Consider the following 24,901-nt stretch of genomic DNA (forward strand, 5'->3'; position numbering starts at 1 on the left):
GACTGATAACCAAAATACTCAGGAAACTCAAACAGCTTTCCTGAAAAAAGATGATCAACCCAATTAAAAGATGGGAGAATGAGTTAAAAAACAAAAACAAAAACAAAAACAAAACAAACACTCCCTAAGGAAGACATACTAATAGCCAAAAGGCATTTGAAAAAATGTTCAACATCGCTCATTTTAAGGGAAATGCAGATCAAAACCACAATGAGATACCACCTAACCCTTGTCAGAATGACTACTATTAAAAAAACAAAAAATGGTAAATGCTGGCAGGGGTGTGGTGAAAGGGGAACTCTCCTACACTTGCTGGTGGGAATGTAAATTGGTCCAGCCACTATGGAGAACAATATGGAGATTCCTTAAAGACCTACAAATAGAACTACCATATGATCCACCAATCCTACTCCTTGGTATCTACCCAAAGGACAGAAGAATCCTTAGTTGGAAAAGTGTTTGCACATTGGTGTTTATTGCAGCATTATTCCCAATTGCTAAGACAGAACCAACCCAAATGCCCACAAACAGAGGAATGGATTGAAAAAATGTGGCACATATACTCTATGGAATACTTCTCAGCCATAAAAAAACAGCAAAAACCTTGCTTTTGACAGAAAGTGGATGAATATGGAAGATTTACTGCTAACTGAAGCAAGCCAGGCTATGAAGGAAAGACACTGTATGTCTCCACTTAATATATACCAAGTGTCTGCACTCTATGGCTGAAACTGAACGACTAGTGGATATAGAGACATAGAAAATGGTTATAAATACCAGGTACAGTGTGGGAAGAGGGTGGGCAAAGGAGGAGAGTCTGAGGAAAGACATTAAGGAGAGAAAGAGAGAGGCAAGGAATTTATGGGACAAAAAAAGGGTTATTATCTGTTGGAGATTAGTATTCTCAACTGGACTGGTGAGAAATGTATACATGTTGGAATATTCATTTTACAAGCTAAGTGACTTATGTGATTGAATGTATAAAAGAAATTGAAATGAAAAATTTAAAAAATAGCATGTTAAACACATTGAAGAAAAATTTTGTGTGTAGTAAGGAAATAACATGATATAGTATAAAAGCGATAAAAGGAGACAACTACTTCTGAAAAGGTTAAAATGTAGGAAGACTGCAGTTCCAAACACCTTTAATATGACTTCTAGAAAGAAAGTATAGAGAAAATAAGCACAAGCCACTATTTAAGGACTGAAACATATCCTGAGTTTGTCAAAGACATGAATCCCAATCACAATAAGAAAATTTCATACTTACATATGACCTATTAAAATTAAAAAGAAAGCCAAAGATAAAAAAAAGGGACCTAGAATGTTATGTGCGCTTTCTAGAGTCAGCCATTAGAAGAAAAGTACAAATTTGTCTATTATACATTACAGAAGATGTATTAAAATAAAAAAGAAAGAAATCACACGATGAAGAGTTTATATAAAAGAAAATAATGTGACTGAATTGAGAACGAAGCTATGTTCATTATCAGTAAACATAAATAATTTGCATTCAGATTGTCTAATGAGGCAACCAAGGCAAATAGAACATTAACAACAAAAATTATAAAATAAGGCTTATAATTTTGATGCTAGACCAAATAACAATCAGGACAAAAAAATTCAATGAGACAAAACAATGTTTTTAAGGTTAATATTCCAGAATGTGAGTCTTAAGACATACCAAATTACTTGATTTCTCAAATGAATTAGTGGGAAAGAAAAGATGTTAGAAGAGAGCTGATGTGACTGATAGAAAACAAAAAGAAACTTTATTGCCATGAAAATTATGTACAATGTGTAGATTTTTTTGAATTTTAATTTGGACAAATAAAGTTATGTTTGAGGCAACCGGTTTGAATATGAACTGGATATTACATAGTATTAAAGAATTGTCAATTTTATTATGTGCTATAGTGAATTGGTTGTGATATATAAAAAAAGATCTTTATCTAGGACTAGCAGATGACATAAGGCTTACATTGCCAGACTCCTGTGTAGTTGACCACAGTTCAAGTCCAGGACCCAGCAGCTTAAAACTCATGCCAGGCTCATGTGTATGCGTGCCCAAAATCTTGAGAGGAGAATGGAGGAAAAGAGATTGTGGCATGGCCATCCCCCCGGGGGGGGGGGGGGTGGGTAATTTCTTGCTTTTTGTCTGTCTCTCTGGTGAATGCGCATGCTTTATAGAAAAAAAAAATCTCTATCTCTCTCTCTAAAAAAATAAAAAAAGATCTGTATCAGAGATACACACTGAGGATCTATTGGTTAAATGATATATAATTAATATTTCTTATGAATAGTCTAGAAAAAGAGTTAAAGGCTAGCAGGTGGTATAATAGTTAAAGTAGTTGGATCCCACATGGCCAACTGTGCAGTTTGAGTCCTGGACCCAGCAACTTGAAAAGCACACCAGGTGGGTGTGTATGTGTGTGCCCAAAATAGAGGAGAATGGATTGCAGCAGTCATTCTTCCCCAGTCTCCAGGGGTTCTTTCTCACTTTTCCTCTACCTCTCATTGTCTCTCTGGTGAGTGCACAGGTCCTATAGCAAACTAAAGAAAAGAAAACAAATGGAAAGGTTAGTAAAATGTTAAAGCTGAATAATAAGTCCGTAACTGTTCATGATATGATTACCTCTACTTTTGTGTGTCTTCCACAATAAAATGTTGACAACTAATTTCATGTTTATATTTGAAAACCAGTTCTAAATTCTCATCTTATTTTTAGCCACTCACCTTGATATTAAAATTTTGGTATTAATAATTTTAAGGACAAGAGGGTATTTTCATTTACTTAGGAAAATAAATGATAAGTTATTTAAAATGAGCATATATACCAATTGCATGATATTTGATAGCCATGAGAGTTATTCTGAAAAATACTAGAAAAATGAACAGACTTATTTTGGCCTAGCATGAGGGAGCAAAATGTATGCATTCTTTATAACTACTATAATAGTATCTCTCTTTTAAAATACACTTACAATTCCTTCCAGCTTTTATATTTCATTCCTTTGTGCCCCAAGAAACATTCTTGAGAAAGATATTTTCAAAGGTCAGTGAGCAAGGAATAAGCAAAAAAAGTAAAGTCTCCTGCAACATCAGCGAGTGTGGTACAAATGTGTACATTGCAGAGCTCAGTGCTTGCGTTTTTGCTGCATTTGTTCTGATTAAATACAAAATTGTTCTTTCCACATCACTTCACTAAAAGTTGTTGAAAATAGACGAACACTAACTAACAGAAAAACAGTCATAAAAGGAAATTGTTTTTCTCTCTCTCTAGTCATGATCGTCTTTCAAAAGGTACATATGTGGTTGGCTATGTGATACCCAGCTGCCTTAACCACCAGGACATAGGATGGCTCAGTGCCAGTTAATTTATAATTTTTATGTAACTTATTTATCATCTATTGTCTAACAGTTCTTTTAAATTTACCTGAGTCTTCTAAATTTATGTAGTCTTCACCACGTATTTTATTTTTTCTAAAAATGGCATCTAAACTATATACTTTATGCTGCAATTTGCTGCTTTTAAATGATTTAAGTGGGGCAATATTTTTGTATTTTAATGCTCAAATGTAATAAGTTATTCTATTTAGTAGGTGCAAAAAATTTCATAGGCTATCTCTTGGTGTATTGAACTATCCTCCTGTTGGTGGATGATATAGTTTTCCACCCAAGTTTCTACTTGCTATTTCTGCTACATATATCATTTTCTAATAGAAATTTAATATTTGAAGAAAAACCTCAAATATTGAGCCCAGTAAAAACATCAATTTAAATGACTACAAATTGTCAATAAGTATACCTTTTAAAAAAAAATACTTGTAGATATTGCTTCATTTATACTTGCCAAAAGCAAACAAATACATAGAGACAGAAAAAATGTTTGCCCTTTTTTTTTTTTTTTTTTTTTTTTTTTTGCTATAGGACACATGTGCTCACTGGAGAGACAGAGAGAGACAGAAAGTGAGAAATCACTCCCTAGAGAGGATGGACACACTGCAATCCTTTGTCCTCCATTCTCTTCTGGGACTCTTGGGCATGAGTCTGTGTGAGTTTTAAGCTGCTGAGTTTGGGACTTGAACCATGGTCGATTATGTGGGAGTCCAGCAACATAACCATTACGTCATTTGCTGGTCCCAATATTGACATTTTTTAAAAGATATTTTCTTTGTCATTGTAGACTCTCATAAGGGAAATCATGGGCAAGTCCTTGATTCTAAAATCCTTTAAAATGAACTGTCTCAGAGGGAATATTTTATCATAAGCATTCATTCTTATGCAACTTCGGGCATTTGTATAAAATAGGTAGGAAAATAAGATTTGCAGAATAATTTTCACTATTATTGTGGAAAACAAAAGTATAAATAAAGGCAGACCGTCAGTGTAAGTTTGACATCAAAGCTTGTAAACATTTATAGAGTGAGATACCAATGTATATTGACTATCATAGTAACTGAGAACATTTGATTTATTGTAGCAATTTTGACAGTAGTCTTAAATTAAGAGATTATCTCACAGTTCAACAGACAGATTATTCTTATTTAAGAAAGTTGTATTTTGCAATTTCCAATGATTACATTTGTGACATGACAGTAGACATAACATGGTTTAAATAAATTAGGCTTTCATATCACACCATGTCTATCTAGAAAAAGGTATCCATTAATACGATTATATTTTAGTGTGATTAATAAAAGTAAGGTTGCAAAGCTCCACAAGGCTGACACCACACAGAAGGTCTTGGGTCCACGTCCTTGGGTCTCCCCATGTGACAGGTGTGTGTCCATGATCTTGACTGCCCGAGACTGGGGTGCACAGTGGCCTGAAGACCCTGTGGGGTCCCTGTCTCTCTTTTTCTCAGAATAAATAAATAAACTTAAAAATGTATTTGGTTTGAGAAAAAAATGCATCACTAAAAACTTATAAAGTAACTGCTTGAGAGGACCTGGAAGTCTGCAGTAAGAGAGGTCATGGTGACCAGCTCCACGAAGACTGTCCAGATCTGGCTGAGTAAGTAACAAAAACCACTAGTCAGAAGTACACATTACGTTTTCTGACTATATTAGAAAGCTGAGTGATTAATTTGCGTTTTGGAGAATTGGCTGACATCGAATTAAACTAAATTTATTCTTCCTGGGAAGTGATTACAACATAATGTCAATGAACTCTTCTAGGAGGATATTTAATAGTGTTATTTAGGAATGATATGTAGGATTATTGTGGGATTGAGTAATTTTTTTTCCTAAAAATTATCTAAGTAATTTATTTCCCAAACATGTAGATAAAATAACAATTTAATTACAGGGAATACAACATCCATTGAAGAGCAGCACACAGCTGTTAACATGAGATGAATACTTTGGTTCTCGTCTTCTTGGAAGAAAGAATTCAGTCCAGACAGTCATAAATGCAACAACAAGGCTTTATAGCAGGGCAAAACAGAAGTAGAAAGTAGAAAAATGAAAGTATGGGATCAGCAGATGGTGTAATGTTTATTTACGTCGCTGGGCTCCCACATAGTCTACTGCAGTTCAAGTCTTAGACCTGGCGGCTTAAAGCTCATGCTGGGCACATGTGCATGTGTGCCCATAATCCTAAGAGGAGAATGGAGGAGAAGGGATTGCTGTGTGGCCATCCCCGGGGGTGGGGGTGGGGGTGATTTCTCGCTTTCTGTCTCTCTGTCTCTCCAACAACATAATGTCAATGAACTCTTCTAGGAGGATATTTAATAGTGTTATTTAGGAATGATATGTAGGATTATTGTGGGATTGAGTAATTTTTTTTCCTAAAAATTATCTAAGTAATTTATTTCCCAAACATGTAGATAAAATAACAATTTAATTACAGGGAATACAACATCCATTGAAGAGCAGCACACAGCTGTTAACATGAGATGAATACTTTGGTTCTCGTCTTCTTGGAAGAAAGAATTCAGTCCAGACAGTCATAAATGCAACAACAAGGCTTTATAGCAGGGCAAAACAGAAGTAGAAAGTAGAAAAATGAAAGTATGGGATCAGCAGATGGTGTAATGTTTATTTACGTCGCTGGGCTCCCACATAGTCTACTGCAGTTCAAGTCTTAGACCTGGCGGCTTAAAGCTCATGCTGGGCACATGTGCATGTGTGCCCATAATCCTAAGAGGAGAATGGAGGAGAAGGGATTGCTGTGTGGCCATCCCCGGGGGTGGGGGTGGGGGTGATTTCTCGCTTTCTGTCTCTCTGTCTCTCCAGTGAGTGCATGTGCCCTATAGTAAAAACCTCACTGAAGGAAAACAGAAAGAAAAATGAGGGTGAAAGTACACTCCTAAGAGGAGGAGGAGCAGGTGGGGCCAGGGGTAGAAAGCAGCAGTGAGGTTTTCCAGATGTGTGCCTTTCCATCTTAGCAGTCACTCCCCTTCCACTTCAGCACATGGTTCGCGGGGCCTTGTTATATAATACTTTCCCCTGAGAGATGCAGATGATAGGTTAATGAACTTAGGGTTACTTGATGGCAACCAGGCTCAGTACTGAGCACACTCCAAGTTACGTAAGGTCCCATCAGGTTATGTAAGCTCCCCAGGTTCGGTACTGAGCACACTCCAAGTTATATAAGCTTCTCTGTGCTATCCCCCAATTTATATAGTAGGGTGTTCTGGACTGGGAAACTGCAAAGGGTGGTGTAAGGCGCTTCTCGTGGGTGCTGCCACTGGACCAATACCCCTCCCCTCCCTGCTCATGTCCAGCTATTTACCCACCATAACAGAGCTGATAGAGAACCCTCAGATATCAAAAGGCAGCCTCAGCAAAATAAAATAGGTTGCATTAATTGCAAAGCAGCTATTGGGGTTTCTTGGTCTAAAGCAAAATTTTAACTGATGATAAGGGACAGAACAACTAAAACCAAACTAAAATCTGTACTTAAAGGCTTTATTCTGACCAAGAACATAAGCACATGCTAAAGCACTAGGTCTGCGCTGTTCAACATGGCAGCCACTAGTTCCGGATGCCTAGTGAGCTCTTAAAACGTGGTTCGTGCAAATCGAGGTGTGTGGTAAGGGTAAAATGCACATTGGACTTCGGATAATTACTGTGAAAAGAGAAAGTAAACTATGTCATTCGTAAATTTGCATTGACTGCAGGTAGAAACAATGATCATCTTGGTAAAGGATTATCTGTTTCTTTTTAAGAATAGAAAAAAATGTATATAAAATAACCCATTGATCTTTATCTTAGGAAATGCACACACAAGACATTCTATATAATTAAAACAGTAGAAGTCTGTTTTATTATTAAAAACAGATACTATGCTAATATCAATCCCCTCTGTAAAAGAAGCTTTTCTGATATGAAGTGGATGAAATATCGATTATTGGAGCTAAAATTTTCAAACCTAGAATCAACTAAATGATATGAGCAATTTATTTCCAGTTTTTGGTCAAAATGAGGCCCTTTCCTGTTTGCAAGGCATAAATGTTTTAATGATTAAAAAAACTTCGCAACGTACAGGAATTTTTGTCTACATAGTTATTAATTAAATTAAACTTAACAAGTAGTATTGCAAAGTATTATGCATATTGTGCAGAATCTGTTCTTAAGACACATAAAATTAAATGCTATGTCAATGAATGTACAATTAAGTCGGCTGTCCATACATGTTTTCAGAGCATCAGCACTGTGTGGGGCACTTTGTTAGGATTTAGAAGATGGGGACCAACAGTTGGCTTAATGGCTGTGTTGTTGGACTCCCACGTAGTGGACCGCGGTTCCAGGCCCAGACCCGATGGATTAAACTCACACTGGGTGCGTGTGCGTGTGTGCCCAAGATCCCGAGAGAAGAATGGAGGAAAAGGGATTGTGGCATGGCCATCCCCCCTGGGGTGATTTCTTGCTTTCTGTCTCTCTCTGTCTTCCTGGTGAGCGCATGCACCCTATATTAAATTAAACTTAACAAGTAGTATTGCAAAGTATTATGCATATTGTGCAGAATCTGTTCTTAAGACACATAAAATTAAATGCTATGTCAATGAATGTACAATTAAGTCGGCTGTCCATACATGTTTTCAGAGCATCAGCACTGTGTGGGGCACTTTGTTAGGATTTAGAAGATGGGGACCAACAGTTGGCTTAATGGCTGTGTTGTTGGACTCCCACGTAGTGGACCGCGGTTCCAGGCCCAGACCCGATGGATTAAACTCACACTGGGTGCGTGTGCGTGTGTGCCCAAGATCCCGAGAGAAGAATGGAGGAAAAGGGATTGTGGCATGGCCATCCCCCCTGGGGTGATTTCTTGCTTTCTGTCTCTCTCTGTCTTCCTGGTGAGCGCATGCACCCTATAGCAAAAACCTCTCCAATATATATATATATAGGATTTAGAAGACATAATACCAAAGGCCAAATATATTATTTTCTAAGAAATGTCCCAGTAGGAATCAAAGGCAGAGAAAACGACTTCTATTTTGTCTTGATGACAACATTCTTTGTCACATACATGAAGTAATTCCCCCATGTCAGGCAATATCATAAGGCTTTACATTTGTTAACTTACATCATAGCTTGCTCATTCTAGACATGAGCGCTTCAGGCTGTCAGATAGTAAGTAAGGTAACTCACAGCGACCAGAGTGGCTGAAGAGGGATTCGCACTTGGCGGTCTGACCCCAGAACTCATACCTTCACCTTCTGTTTTCGAGTACTGAAAGAAAGGGATTCAGGGTGAAGGGGTGGCTTGAGTGTGCAGGCCAACGGAAACACATGTGTGTGTCTAGGGAATATTAACTCAGCCCATCGTGGGCACCTGGTGGGTACTAAAGAACTTGGATTTTTTTTTTTTAAGAACTTGGATTTTTTTAAATTGCAACAAAATAAACATGCTAACTTAAGCCAAGATTTTTTGGTATTTTCTTTTTTTCCTTTAATGTTTTCAGAAGGCTGTTGGGTGTTCTGAATACCAAGAGAAATTTTAGAGAAACAGATTCGGACATGAACAACAGTCATAGCGTCTCTGGATGTCCCAGGTTTTGCTGCAATAATAAGTAAGCACCATTGCATTTCCTGTGTCACTCCAGGAACTTCAAATCTTCATTGACTCGAATGGTAACAGTCAGAGCCACACACTAAGTACTAAACGCATGGACCCAGCCTGTTTCCAGGCTGACCTGGCCGGGCACGCGAGCAGTGGTGGACCTGCGTGTCTGCAGGTGGGTGGGGTCTCCTATGTGAATGCACTGTGGGAGGCATCTGGGAGCACGCACCGCTTTTCTGCCGGACTTTGCCCAGGCACCCTCCCATCCGCTGATTTACTCTGTATCCTTTCACTGCTGTCAACTGTCTTTGTGAATATTAACGGCTTTCCCTGAGTCCCACGACTCCTTTCTAGGGAAATCTTGGGAATTCCGACATGAGCTCTTAACATATTAATTGTAATTATTTCATCCCTGTACCCCGATAGTCACAAGGTGTCTGTCACATATGACTCTCCTTTAGATAATTACATGATCTTTTCGGACTACTTTGTCTTGCTTTGCTCCATATCTTATAGATTTTTGTTGCGAGCTCGACATATTGTTTTGGGAAATAGGAAATAAAGCAAATGGGCCCTTAGTGTGAGGATCTATGTCTGCTGTCTTGGAGCTGGGCTGCGTGTAGTCTCTGGTAGCTGTATGTGCTGGAGACTTCGGGTTCCTCCGGGTTCCTCCAGAGGCTGTGCTGTGTCTTTTTACTTTCTCTAGAAGCTTCTCTGGGTGTAGCTCCTCAGAGTCCGGTGTCTGCAGCTCCTGAAGCTGCGTCCCTGCTACTGCATTGGTGCTCTTTTGCTGTGGTGGGGAGATGTGGGAGGGGGGCACCTTCCGTGATCTTTGATTGAGTCTCTGTCCTTCAGAGGGACTGTCCCAGGCTGTGACCTTTCTACATAGTTCCGATCCTCTTCTCGTTTTGCAGCTTTTTAAAGAAGTGTGTGCCCTACTTCCTTTCTTATTTGCAACATTTCAAATTTATATTCTTAAAGTCCTACCCGTTGTTGCCAGTGTTCCCCCCCCGCCCTTAGGTGAGACAGGAAGATAGGAGAGGGCTGCAGAGAATAGGAATTTCTTTCTCTCAGCTAAAATAAGGTTTCCAAATGAATTGTTCTCTGACAAAATTCTTTCCTTTGGAAAGCAGGCCTCCCCTGTCTTCCCTGGAAAAGGCTATCTTAGATACTTATGAGAACCTGCCAGGGCCTTTGGAGGGGAAGTCCATGAAGGTGTGGGTTCTCTAAGGCTGCAGGCCCACTCCCATGCTAGTCCAGCCTTCACCAGTTTACCAAAATCACCACATGTTTCTTTATGTTTACGGCTCTGTGGGCTTCTGCTCCAAGAAAGGACATTTTGATGCTGCATCTCCTTGGCTGCGCCTCTCTCTCCAGATCTGGGGCAGCGTTTGCCTGTGACCGCACGTCTCTGATGGTCCAAGCAAAGTCATCATCTTCCAGTTTGCCTAACTTTTATATTGTAAGATTGAAAGTGAGTGGGACCAGCAGTTGGTGTAATGGCTATGTCGCTGGACTCCCATGTAGTCGACCGCGGTTGGAGTCCTGGACCCAGAGGCTTAAACTCATGCTGGGTCCGTGTGCGTGTGTGCCCTAGATCCCGAGAGGAGAATGGAGGAGAAGGGATTGTGGCATGGCCATCCCCCTTGGGTGGTGATTTCTCACTTTCTGTCTCTGTCTTTCTGGCGAACACACGTGCCCTATAGCAAAAACCTCTCACACACATACACACACACACAAAAACAAAACAAAAACTAAAACAACAACAACAAAAAAAGAAAAGTGAAGACTCCCAAGGTGTCAGAGCTGAAACTGAAAGAATGCTCATAAATTTTTAGACAAATGTTATATATTTATGCCATGATTTTGTGTGTCATCAAAGTAATGTTTCCTGTTTTGAAATTTTCTTTTTTGTTCAATCACCAGAGGGTTTGTGTGCTTGCCAGAGAAAGACATAGAGACAGAGGAAGGGAGAGGAAGAAAGCACCCTCTAATGGGGCTTGGTTGTACCTCAGTCCCATCTCCTCCATTTATCTTGTCAGGATTTGGGGCATGTATGCACACCCACCCAGCATGTGTCCCAAGATGCCTGGCCTAGATTCAAACTGCAGTTGGCCATGGGTGACCCAGCTCCCTTAATCACAAGGCTACTGCAGTCAGCCCACTGTTTTTCAAGGCATACACATAAGCACAGGGGTATCTGTGCATCAGTAATGAAGTAATAATAGTCTTTTCAGTAAAACATTAACAAATGCCAAAATAATTACATGAAATAATGTATATTTTAGATAGGATTATTAAAAATCATGGAATGTTTTCCAGAGACATTCCATGATTTCTATCTTGTTGTGTAAGTTTGGAATGGAACTAGAAAGGCACAGTGTGCTTAAACACTTGTCGAACCTGCCAGGTACGGGAGGGGGTGAGGCAGTGTTGCTTAGTGGGAAATACGAGGAAAGAGGCATACCTGGGCAGCCAGGAGGAAGCAATGGGTGTCTATTGTTTGGACGGTGGTTTGAGAAAAGGCTGTGACTTGTGGAAGAGTGCAAGATGTCACTGCACAAAAGAGTGGGGATAAGAAAGGATGTCAATCATGAGTAGCACACTTTGTGTCGAACCCAGCTGGTGTCCAAATCCATTGCAGCCTCTTTGAGTGGTAAGGGCAGTCACTATCCAGGTGCGTAACCACCGAGGATTTGACTGATTAACCTGAAGCGTCCCCAGCACAGAAAACTGATACAGACAAACTTTGTTTAGTGATCGATTCTAGGTGTTTCCGGTGGTCGTTAGGCTTTTCTCTGTATGTGATCACGTTCTCTGCAAGCCTGGACAGCCGAACTCCTCTTGCTGGTTTCAGTGCCCTTTATTTCCTTCCCCTGCCTGATTGTTCCAGCTAAGACTTCCCTGTGTTGAATGAGAATGGAGAAAGTATGCATCGTCTTGTTCTGCTTCTTAGAGGAAAACTTGAAACTTTTCCCCATTCAGTAATCCAGAGTGCTCACACAGGAGTGGAACTAAAGGTCTGATTGCATAGAAGTGGAGAGTGGAATAATACCTACGAGAAATTCAAGAGGGAAGAGGGTAGGGAGGATAGGAAGAATTTCGATAACAGATACAAAATTGCAGGTAGATAACAGGGATGAGTTTCAGTAACTGTATGTGACGGCAATCCGAAGTCTATTCCAAAATACTAGGTTGTTGGGAAAGTCATGGTGTATTTTTGTATGCAAAAACGTGTCGTGATTTTCCTGACAGCCCAATAGCTAGGGGAAAGGATTTCGAATGTTCACAACACAAAGTAATGATGAATGTTTGAGGCAACGGGTATGTTTATTGCCCTGCCTTGATTATTATACATTGTCATCCTATGCGGAAAGTCACATCGTACCCCATAAGTATGGATAACTGTAATACACGAATTAAAATTATTTTTAAAATAATCTAATCCCAGTAGGAACATAAAGGTAGGAAAAACAGAGTGGTCCCAGTGGTCACACCGTATGGAGTTCTGGGCTTAAAATTAAAAGTCATAAATGGCTCCTGTATGTTAATTAATTTCTTAAAACTATCAGCCTCATACATTTTATTGCCTTACCCTTGATAATATACTCGAAGCTAAATAAACCCAATGTACAATGTATGGAATAAATAAATACTACTCTATAAGTAGCTCCTAACCCTTAAGTGTGCCTTGCAAAAAATTCCAAAGTAAACAAAATAACCCATGATGATTAATAATTGATATAATGATTGATAATGGTGAAAGTAGAACAGTGAAAATTACAACTAAAAAGTAACAATATACAATTGATACTCAGTGCACACGGAAGGCAACACTGGCGTTACATAAATACCATCCAGGATTATTTCAGTGTTACTGGAAGAAGCTTTACAACTATTTAAATTTATGTCAGTGGGATTTTCCAGTAGAATCCTGAGAAGGAGATCTCAGGTAGCTTTTAGTGGGTTAGTTTTAGTATAAAAACACTCAGGTACTTTTCACGCAGTAGATTACTATTAAATAGCTCTTAGTCATACAAAACAAAGACTAGAGACTTTAGTATTACTCCTCTTTATGAAGCAAATCTGTGTTTTACAGTTTTGAGGCATAATTTCCATTCATAGGCTATTGTACCTTGAAAACTCAGGCAGATTCATTGTTAAACCTGAGGGGTAGAGGAACCCAGAATTTTTCAGTTCTCAAGATTCTTGACATAATTCTAGACCTGATGAAAATGCAAATGTTCTACTTATGACAGTGAGTGACTTATGCATCGACATATTTTTGTTCAAGAGCCACTGGTGCCTGGTATTCCTGTAGGAGTTAGAGATGGAAACACAATAAAGACAGATGTGGTGCCTGCCCCCCCAGAGTTCACAGTGAGGCGAAACTGCACGCTGGGATGCGAGGAAGACAGAGATGATAGGCATTGTCTGAGGGCGGCTCCTGGAGCATGTTAATTTCTCAACCCCTACTCAAGCAGAAATGGCCAGCACCACTTTCTGCAATTCCAGGAGAAAGAGCCCTCAGGCACAGGTATTTGGAGGTCTGCGAAGTGCCCCGGAAACCTCTGCGGTTTGGCACCGTCCACTGTAAGGCACTTCATGACAGTTATCCCATTTTTCTTTTCAAGCCTAATAGTCTAAGAGGACGTGGAAGGTGCACATGCTGACAGCTGTGGTTATGGACGTTCTCAGTGCTGCTGAGTTTATTCTGAAGAGCAGGGCGCAGCCTGCACGAGGCCGGAAGGCCGGACATGTCAGCCCGGACACGTCAGCCCACTGGCATGTGATTCACTACACGCAGGGTTAATCCAGCTCTCAGGAGTCCTGCCACTCCGGGGTAGAGGGACTCCTTCCTCAGGATGTCTGAGGACTCCTCAGCACAGCAAGGAAGTGTGTGTAAAGTGCAGTCTATGTCAGCGGCGTGTTCAAGACTTTCCAATGATTCTTTTTTTTTTTTTAAGGAAAAAAAAGACTGGATTGTCTTACATCTTTCCTGACATAGCTAATTTATATCTATAGTGGAATTCTGTAAAATCCTAACACTTTCTAAAGAGGCACATATTTACTGCTCAATCGTCATTTCTCTTGGAGAGATGTCAAAGTGTATTTTATGATTTTTTTTTATTTCTCTTTTCACACTTCTTTCTTGGTAATTTCCTCTTAGAAACTTGGCCCAAATTGAGTTCCCTCTTTTTCTGTGTTCTTGTTGAAGCACTGCTCAACAGCATTTCCACTTGTCTGCTTCCTATCGTAAGCATTAATTTATGGCACAGGTTTGAAATAAAGGTTTTCTCGAGAAGGAAAAATGTGTAAAAACATTTTTATTCTAGAGTAGTGTAGACTGCAGCCCAAGAGCAAAATGGAATGTAAGGTTTAAAGTTCCCAACTCTGCTACTACTAAATTTATTAAGGAAGAGATAATTCACTAGAAGAAATAGTTTTTGTCAGTAGTTAATGCTATTTCCTATGGTTAGTATAAAATGTTATCTGCACATAGTTTAGTAAAGTGTATGTTCTTTGCCCAAAAAGGGATCTAATTTGATTATCAGTGTCATTCGACCATTCCAGGAGTGACTTTTACTCTAAGATACAAGATTTTTATATGGTGAAAAGTAGCAGGGTTTTTTTGTTTTTTTTTTTTTTTTTTTTTTTTTTTTTTTTTTTTTTTTTTTTTTTTTTTTTTTTTTTTTTTTTTTTTTTTTTTTTGTTTGTTTGTTTGTTTTTAATAATACTATTCTCTACTTATTTTCATTAACTATAACAGAATCTAAGATGTCTGAATCATGCCACAGAAGCTTAAAAAATGAAAAGACAATAAAATGTACGCTGCATTGTGCATTGAACAGTGACCCTAAAAATATGCCTGTGTTCTAATCTCATAACCTTACGTGGCACAAGAGGAAATGTTACTATGGCATATGCAGGTTACGCTAGGGATATTAAAAGGAGGGGGTCATGTATTCTTAGAGAGAAGGGCACAGTAGGTTTTGACAGACACACAGGAGAGAAGATGACGCGGAGACCAAGACAGACATTGGAGCGTTATGGCTGCAAAGGGCTGACACATGTCAACAGTCAGCAGAAGGTAGCCAAGGCAAGAACAGTGTCCCCCAGACTCCAGAGGAGGCAAGATCCTACCTATACCTTAGCTTTGGACTTCTGCCTCCAGGGCTGTGAGAAAATACATTTCTGATATATATATATTTTTAAGTTTACAAATAAATTTATTATTCAAATTCCAAGGCAAAAAAAAAATCTCAGGTTTAAAATCCTCATCTACTGGGAACGATCATATAGAAGACATTAAATAGCTAATACTAATGAAATACCATCACAATACCAGAACCAACTAGTTGAGCAGATGGCTGATGCACATTAATAGCTACTAGACAGATGTGACAAGTTGCAGCTTTATAACTTCACTTAAAAGATAGCCCATCCCTCTGTCTAGTTTGCTTAATTTTTCTTAGCCATGAAAGGGTTACTTTACCTCCTTGGGGGGCGGGGGGTCAGGACAAATCAATGGGCAAGGTGAAAGAACTGTAAGTGAAGATGATTGTCCCAAATGCTTCAGAGATTTCTTTTTCCTCCTGGAAATAAACATCCCAAGGTCTCCATTGCACTTTTATTTTATTTTAAGTGAACAAGTTTGTGCTAATTTGCTGTAGTAAACTAATATATTTCTATGACAGAAATCCGTATGTTTAAAAATACCGTGAGGCATTTTGACTGTTCCGACTTATTTTTTCTATAGTTTCTAACAGAGTAGAACAGAGACAAAGCGGATGAAGACAGGTGTGTGGCGAGCACCCTGTAGGCACTGGAATAAAGAACAGTGACAGGTTTCACCCGGACAAGATTTAGCCTCCTCTCTTCCCAAAGATATATGGGAAATTTGTAATTTATCTGAAGATGAATTAGCAAACACGTAAATGGATTATTTCATTATTCATATTTTATGGAAAAATGAAAGAAATTTGTCTTTGCAAATAAGTATTAGAAAGCCTGCAAAATATCCATGAACCTAGATAATTGTAGTTCTAATAGAATTATTTTTCTACTAATGTATAACCCACTTATGACTAGTTTACAGAGATTCATGACAGTTATCCCATTTTTCTTTTCAAGCCTAATAGTCTAAGAGGACGTGGAAGGTGCACATGCTGACAGCTGTGGTTATGGACGTTCTCAGTGCTGCTGAGTTTATTCTGAAGAGCAGGGCGCAGCCTGCACGAGGCCGGAAGGCCGGACATGTCAGCCCGGACACGTCAGCCCACTGGCATGTGATTCACTACACGCAGGGTTAATCCAGCTCTCAGGAGTCCTGCCACTCCGGGGTAGAGGGACTCCTTCCTCAGGATGTCTGAGGACTCCTCAGCACAGCAAGGAAGTGTGTGTAAAGTGCAGTCTATGTCAGCGGCGTGTTCAAGACTTTCCAATGATTCTTTTTTTTTTTTTAAGGAAAAAAAAGACTGGATTGTCTTACATCTTTCCTGACATAGCTAATTTATATCTATAGTGGAATTCTGTAAAATCCTAACACTTTCTAAAGAGGCACATATTTACTGCTCAATCGTCATTTCTCTTGGAGAGATGTCAAAGTGTATTTTATGATTTTTTTTTATTTCTCTTTTCACACTTCTTTCTTGGTAATTTCCTCTTAGAAACTTGGCCCAAATTGAGTTCCCTCTTTTTCTGTGTTCTTGTTGAAGCACTGCTCAACAGCATTTCCACTTGTCTGCTTCCTATCGTAAGCATTAATTTATGGCACAGGTTTGAAATAAAGGTTTTCTCGAGAAGGAAAAATGTGTAAAAACATTTTTATTCTAGAGTAGTGTAGACTGCAGCCCAAGAGCAAAATGGAATGTAAGGTTTAAAGTTCCCAACTCTGCTACTACTAAATTTATTAAGGAAGAGATAATTCACTAGAAGAAATAGTTTTTGTCAGTAGTTAATGCTATTTCCTATGGTTAGTATAAAATGTTATCTGCACATAGTTTAGTAAAGTGTATGTTCTTTGCCCAAAAAGGGATCTAATTTGATTATCAGTGTCATTCGACCATTCCAGGAGTGACTTTTACTCTAAGATACAAGATTTTTATATGGTGAAAAGTAGCAGGGTTTTTTTGTTTTTTTTTTTTTGTTTGTTTGTTTGTTTTTAATAATACTATTCTCTACTTATTTTCATTAACTATAACAGAATCTAAGATGTCTGAATCATGCCACAGAAGCTTAAAAAATGAAAAGACAATAAAATGTACGCTGCATTGTGCATTGAACAGTGACCCTAAAAATATGCCTGTGTTCTAATCTCATAACCTTACGTGGCACAAGAGGAAATGTTACTATGGCATATGCAGGTTACGCTAGGGATATTAAAAGGAGGGGGTCATGTATTCTTAGAGAGAAGGGCACAGTAGGTTTTGACAGACACACAGGAGAGAAGATGACGCGGAGACCAAGACAGACATTGGAGCGTTATGGCTGCAAAGGGCTGACACATGTCAACAGTCAGCAGAAGGTAGCCAAGGCAAGAACAGTGTCCCCCAGACTCCAGAGGAGGCAAGATCCTACCTATACCTTAGCTTTGGACTTCTGCCTCCAGGGCTGTGAGAAAATACATTTCTGATATATATATATTTTTAAGTTTACAAATAAATTTATTATTCAAATTCCAAGGCAAAAAAAAAATCTCAGGTTTAAAATCCTCATCTACTGGGAACGATCATATAGAAGACATTAAATAGCTAATACTAATGAAATACCATCACAATACCAGAACCAACTAGTTGAGCAGATGGCTGATGCACATTAATAGCTACTAGACAGATGTGACAAGTTGCAGCTTTATAACTTCACTTAAAAGATAGCCCATCCCTCTGTCTAGTTTGCTTAATTTTTCTTAGCCATGAAAGGGTTACTTTACCTCCTTGGGGGGCGGGGGGTCAGGACAAATCAATGGGCAAGGTGAAAGAACTGTAAGTGAAGATGATTGTCCCAAATGCTTCAGAGATTTCTTTTTCCTCCTGGAAATAAACATCCCAAGGTCTCCATTGCACTTTTATTTTATTTTAAGTGAACAAGTTTGTGCTAATTTGCTGTAGTAAACTAATATATTTCTATGACAGAAATCCGTATGTTTAAAAATACCGTGAGGCATTTTGACTGTTCCGACTTATTTTTTCTATAGTTTCTAACAGAGTAGAACAGAGACAAAGCGGATGAAGACAGGTGTGTGGCGAGCACCCTGTAGGCACTGGAATAAAGAACAGTGACAGGTTTCACCCGGACAAGATTTAGCCTCCTCTCTTCCCAAAGATATATGGGAAATTTGTAATTTATCTGAAGATGAATTAGCAAACACGTAAATGGATTATTTCATTATTCATATTTTATGGAAAAATGAAAGAAATTTGTCTTTGCAAATAAGTATTAGAAAGCCTGCAAAATATCCATGAACCTAGATAATTGTAGTTCTAATAGAATTATTTTTCTACTAATGTATAACCCACTTATGACTAGTTTACAGAGACACAAAGTAAATTCATACACGGGTAAATCAAAATACCAATACAAGAGAAAAATAATTCAAATATAGCAAAAATTCTAGGGAAATTGAAGATTAATATATTTTTATTCTTTAAAGATGTTGAAGGTATTTTTCTTCCCAGTTAGAATTGGTCAGCTGAGTTTTGCAGTCCTCAACTCAAATAATATTAATTTAATTTTTTTTAATGGTGAAATAGTGACCTAAGTGCCAGTCTGACATGCTACCAAATTACCCCGACCTTTTCAAACAGAGCGTTTTTGATGTTTGGTTGTATTTTTTGATTACTCGTTTGCATTCCTTCATGGTGAGAGGACTGTGCAGGTTACTATTGTATTTCCAGGGATTTGTACCTACTGGAGCATGAATGGCGGACTATTGAAGGAGAACATGCATAACATTTTCCAATATACTTAAAAAGTCTTGTATTTGGAAGTTACAAAATTTTCTTTTGTGTTTTGAGCAGAAAAAGCCTCAACTTTAGTTTCTGAGTGAAATTTTACCATTAGAATTTTCATTTTTGAAAAAAAGTAACTTTTTCAAAATGACTCAAAATCATCAGGATGACAAGAAAATCCTTTGTAGACTTTACAAGATTGGAACCTATAGGAAAAAAAAATATATATATATACACACACACACAGAGACATTTATATGTAGAACATATATGTGTGTATATATATATGCCTATACATGTTTCTTCTGTTTATTTTTTAAATTTCTATGAAATGTTTAAAAGACACAAAATAATGCTTATAAAGTATGTATGAGGAAAAGGAATCACAATGCAGCTGTGTCCCCATCATTCACTTTAGAAATGAGCATTACTAGCTTTTAGAAAGAATAAACAAGTTGGGCCAGCAGGTGGTGTGATGGTTAGGGTGCTAGGACTCCCATATGGCCAAACACAGTTCTAGTCCCTGACCCGGCAGCTTGAAAATCATGCTGTGTGCACATGTGTGTGGGTATGCACGTGCCAAAAACCCTGAGAAGAGAGTGGAGGAGAAGGAACTGCAGTGTGGATTTCTCACTTTCTCTCTCTCCGTTTCTCTGTCTCTCTCCAGTGAGCACAATACGCCTTCATGGAACAAATCTTAATTATTTTTAAAAGAAGAAAATAAGTTTAAAAATTTTGAAAAGGAAATGAACATTTCTATTGACTGGTTCCCTTCACCAATCCCATCCATAATTTTCTCTTTTCAGATTAATCATCTTCCTAATAGTTTTGTTTATCACTACCCGTTTTTAAATAATTTCATGTTTGTCTCTTTAAACAATATACCAATTACTCTGCATGTTTTTGAGTATTACATTGATGGTATTATGTTGTATATTTCTGAAACTTGCATTTTTCCACCCAATATTAAAGTCCTGCAATTCATTTATGTTGCTGCACATAATTTAATTTTCTCTTCTGTATGATATTGCATTATCTCATTATTAGAAAATGCCTTAATTTATTTCTCCATTATATTATAGATGGCGTGTAGTTTGCTTCCTGTGTATTGATATGAAACATCTGTGCTTCTCTGTCTCAGTGTGCAAAACAGCACTTTGAGGTGTACAGGAATGGGCTGGCCTTGTCGTAGGGTATATATAAATATTACCCAAAACTGCAAATTTTTTCTCAAGAAAAGATTCAATCAATTTAAATTTTCTTAGAAGCTAAAGGGAGTTCTAATTTCACCAAAACTTTCTCAGCAGTTTGTATAATGACACTTTCTGAAAATAAGTTTTTATTGCCAGAGGGCATGTGTGTCAGAGACAGAGAATGGGAGAAGGAGCAAGCAGCGCCTGCTGGGCTTGGTCCTGCCTCACGTCCTGCCCCCATTTCTCCTCATCAGGACTTTGGGGACACATGCACATGTGCTCAGCGTGCTTTTCAAGCTGCTTGGACTTGGATTTGAACTGCGGTTGGCCATGTGGTATCAACTCTTGGTGCACAGTGCTTAACCACTGTGCTACGGGGCCAGGCCTATTTTATTAGATCTTTTAATGATTGCTAAAAGCTGGTTGTGAAATCATACCCCAGCATAGCTCGTTAATGATGTTTACATGCTGTCATTTATGTACGGGTCATTTGAATTGTCTTAAATTTTGCCTTTTTTATTGGCGTCTCTTGTATTTATTCTTCCACTTTTGCTTGCTATTGTTATGTTGATTTATAGGTGTTCTTTATCTTATCTTAAATCCAATCCTTATTCGCTATCTATGCTACATGTAGCCTCTCCTACTTGCTATCTTCAGATTTCTCTTATTTCATTGTGTCCCATGGAGGTGTCTGTTTCATGAGGCTGTGGCTTGGTATCTGCCTGTCTGTCTCTCCAGGTTGGGGGCAGTGGTTTACCCTATGATCCCATTCCTCTCTCTTTAATATTTTGAGAGATTTTTGCTCTAGGGTACATGAGCTCTCTGGAGAGACAGAGATAGAAGCAAAAAATCACACCCCAGCAGGGATGACCACACTGCAATCCCTTCTCCATTCTCTCGGGATTCTGGGTACTCATGCACACACTGCCAGCAGGAGTTTCAAGCTGCTGGGTTTGGGACTCAAACTGCAGTCAACCATGTGGCAGTCCAGCACCTTAACCACTATGCTACCTGCTGGCCCCAACCCCACTTTGTTTTTGAATTTGAATAGAGTTGCTCAATTGTTTTTCCCCAGTGTTTAGACTTGTTAAAACGGAGTGGTGACTTCCAGTTTCTTACTTGTGGAAAGAAATCCAGAAGTCCTCTTGGTTTTGCTTGTAACAGAACTGAGGGAGCCCCTCTTGCTGGCTGTCTCCTCCCCACTAGAGGGTTTTCACTGCTTTAAATCTTTGCCTCATTGGATCTTAAGCACAGTGTAGCGTGGCCTGTGTCCACGTGGGCCCTGCCTGCCTCATTTCCTGTCTGTGTTTGCAGCAAGACTCAACTAGGGAGGCCTCTCCCTAACCAGCCAATCACTAACCTCTCCCTAAAGGCCCCATTTTTCTACACCATAATCAGATTAAGTTTTGACCCTCTTAATATCATTACAATGGCTGAACTCGGGCATTTTGGGAGGACTTCGTCAAACCTTAGCGGGTCTCTGGGTGCGAACCTGGGACCTTCCCTGTGGCCAGTCTCACAGAACATCACGGCTTCCAGCTGCACCATTGTCCAGACCCTCAGTATCTCTGTCTCTTTATTTCTTTGTTTTTTTTTTTTTTTTTTTTTTGGAGAGGTTTTTCGCTATAGGGCACGTGCGCTCGCCAGACAGGCAGAGAGAGACAGAGAGACAGAAAGCGAGAAATCACCTCCCAGGGGGGATGGTCACGCCATAATCCCTTCTCCTCCATTCTCCTCTCGGGATCTTGGGCACGCACGCGCACGCGCCTGGCGTGAGTTTTAAGCCACCGGGTCCGGGACGCGAACCGCGGTCAACTACGTGGGAGTCCAGTGACATAGCCATTACGCTAACTGCTGGTTCCCTCTGTCTCTTTATTTTTTATATTAAAAATAATCCAGGGCTGGAAAAATTCTCAGTATTATAATATGCATCAAATAACAGCAAGTGTTAATTTATGCTAATTTGCTTGTCAGGAGGGTCAATTTCATCAGTTAGAAAAAGGCCCTCAAATTGCAGCATGTTTTAGTTTGTCACTTGAAGCAAGTTAGAAGTGGATACTTATTAATGCCAGTTCACCTTCATACTCTGCAGTTCGTCTGTCATGGTCTCTGTTCAGGACCCTGCTGATTCCTACAGATTTTTTTCATTCAAGACAAAAACATACCCCTTCCTTTGTGTGCTTCTATCAGTAAAGTACTAGCCTTTCCACTGAAATTCCTTCTTTGGCAAAACTGTGTCACATAGAAAACCCCTTCTGTACAAGAAGATTAAGACACGAGTTTCAGCTTTTCTAGCCTTATGATCATGGCAGGCAAGGATGAAAGGCTTTTAGAACTTTTTTTAGATCAAGCGCTCTATTTGCAGCCAAATAAATCAGAAAGGAAATGAACTAAAAAGATGTTCACTGACTTGTACTTCATTATTCAAACGACATTTATTTTCATTACTTTAAATTTACCCATATTTTTAGCAGGTCAAATGATTATACACAGATCTTTATGACATTTTTAAAAAAGAGTCACCGACAAATAAAAACTTCTTAAAGAGGTAAAAAACAAAACAAAACAAAACAGAAAACCAGACCAGCGTGAATCACAATTAGTACACAATTTCCACAATTTGTGCTTTTTGTCATGATTCATCCTTGAGGCTGGGGATATTTTTATCTATTAAGAGTTAACTGAACTCTTATGTGGGATGAAATAAAAGCATATACATAACAGATTTTAATGGTTAGTATTGAGAGTTTTCTTTTTTTGGGGGAGAGGTTTTTTGCTATAGGGCGCGTGCGCTCGCCAGACAGACAGAGAGACAGAAAGTGAGAAATCACCCCCCAGGGGGGATGGCCACGCCGCAATCCCTTCTCCTCCACTCTCCTCTCGGGATCTTGGGCACACACACACGCACCCGGCATGAGTTTAAGCCACCGGATCCGGGACACGAACCGCGGTCGACTCGTGGAAGTCCAGCGACAAAGCCATTACGCTAACTGCTGGTCCCAGTATTGAGAGTTTTCTAATACTAGGTAATAGCGAAGAGCAACAGAAATTGGAATGAGCATTCGCTGTTTCCTGTTTGACAGCTGCTGTCCTAGGCATGGTGCAGGAAGCTTTCGAGCAGAGTCGATATCCCTGCTCTGTTACAGCTCAGTCTTCATAGAACAAATTGCGAAGTTGCACCACTATAGAAATTTAGATGTAAAATGATTAACATTCTTTTTTTAAATTAAAAAAAAGATGCTGGCTTTGGAGCAAAAGTAACTTAGACAATGACTGAGCTAGGAAAGACTCAAATATTAGTTCAATATTCCTGAATACAAGTTTCTTACAGTCCCACACGCCATCCAGTCAGTGGCTGGCTTTGTTCCAGTTCCAACTCATTATCCCAATCCTCAGGAGCCACCTTGAGAAGGGCCCGGGACTGCCTTCTTCCATACATATGGGGAAGATGTTTGCTTAGGAAGACATGGTCTGCCACCGCACACTGAAGTCTTGGGTCCAGTGGCTGAACCATACCTAAAAGTACTGTTTAGAAGTAACATCTCGGTTGGATCCCTAGTTTTCTTTTCTCTCTTTCTTTTTCAGATTTTTGCCATAGGGTGTATGCACTCGCTGGAGACAGACAGAGGGAAAGTGAGAAATCACCTTCCCAGAGGAGACAGCCATGCTGCAGTCCTTTCTCCATTCTCCTCTTGGGATTTTGGGCACACATGCACATGTACCTGGTCCAGTATTCAGGCTGCAGGATCCAGGACTTGAACCATAAAGTCACCATGTGGGATCTGGTGCCTTAATCACCATGCCATCTGCTGACTGAACTCCTAGTTTTCAAAAGCAAGAATAAATGGGTATAGTGTTCAAGATCTGCTATCCTCATGCCCCAAGGGAAAAAGAGAAGCTGTAGAAACAGACATTTAATTAGGAGCATCAGCAGAGAGACAACTTCTGCTGGGAAAAAGGCCAGGAACTTCTGATGAGCACTTCTTGATACAGAGTATAAACTAAAAAAGTAATTAAAAGGGAAAAGGAAGTTAAAGATGAACTAACTTGAAGACTGCATTGAGCAATTATGTAGCTTCTGTTAAAGATAAGTGCAATTATGTTGCAGAGGTTATGTTGCTTTCCTTTGTATTTTGTTTGGAAGTAAAGGATTTTTCACAACTTTGTACATCTGTTCTCCACAAGGAAACATATGAAGAAATAAAACAAATGATAACAACAGCATAAAGACTGAGAAAAACAAATATTGATGCATTATTTTAAGGTTCATCTATCAGAGCACTAGAGTGATACATGTGATTACTGAAAAATATGTATGTAATTCCTGTATCAACCACCTAAATAACAGATTAAAATGATAACTATCCACTGGAAAAGATAAAAGTGAATCATAGAAAACTTCACATTTATTTATTTATTTACTTTTTAGAGGTTTCTTGCCTTAGGGTGCATATGCTCTCTAGAGACAGAGATAGTAAGAAGAAAAGTGAGAAATCACCGCTTAGGGGAGACGATCATGCCTCAATCCCTTCTCCATTCTCCTCCTGGAAATGTGGGTACACACATGCACGTACCTGGCACGAGTTTAAAGTCACTGGGTCAGGAACTCGAACTGTGGTAGGTCATGTGAGCATCCAGCGACATAACCACTATGCCATCTGCTGGCCCTGTGGGGAGCCAAGAAGGAGACTTGAGGTCCAGACACTAACCTTGGTCTCCATCTAGCGGTCACGTCCTACACGTTCCTCAA

The sequence above is a fragment of the Tupaia chinensis genome, unplaced genomic scaffold, assembly GCF_000334495.1.
Source record: "Tupaia chinensis unplaced genomic scaffold, TupChi_1.0 Scaffold000315_1, whole genome shotgun sequence".
NCBI classification, from domain to species: Eukaryota; Metazoa; Chordata; class Mammalia; order Scandentia; family Tupaiidae; genus Tupaia; species Tupaia belangeri.